At 36.0% G+C, this 325-nt stretch overlaps 1 protein-coding gene across 2 annotated transcripts in view; it reads left to right on the top strand.

Annotated features, from left to right (window-relative positions):
• NUDT9 (nudix hydrolase 9) overlaps positions 1-325 on the top strand; it is a 21,772-nt gene that overhangs the window by 20,168 nt on the left and 1,279 nt on the right. The window lies entirely within an intron of this gene.

Raw genomic sequence — 325 nt, 5'->3', positions numbered from 1 at the left:
AAAAGAAAAGATGATGTAAAAAGTCATTAAATGATTTCAGTGCAGATGGGGTCTGGTTATTGTGCGGTCATATAACTTTAGATATGAATCTGGCCATATAGATCGGCATGTAGGTGAGGATGCCCTGGGCTTCTCTCCCTGGGGCGGTCCTAATTCATACCATTAAAAAAAAGTCCACTGGGTCGTATAGTTTGGCATGTAGGCCAGGTCACCTTGGGCTTCTCTAGCTGGGGCAGCCTTAATCCACATCAATTAGAGCATTTATTTTTAGTTTTTTGATAATTATAAATATTTTAATAAAATATTTATATTTATAAATATAATT

The sequence above is a fragment of the Equus quagga genome, chromosome 3 (assembly GCF_021613505.1).
Source record: "Equus quagga isolate Etosha38 chromosome 3, UCLA_HA_Equagga_1.0, whole genome shotgun sequence".
Classification (NCBI taxonomy): Eukaryota; Metazoa; Chordata; class Mammalia; order Perissodactyla; family Equidae; genus Equus; species Equus quagga.
The sequence above is the reverse complement of the archived record's forward strand: the minus strand, read 5'-3'. Positions and strand labels throughout refer to the sequence as shown.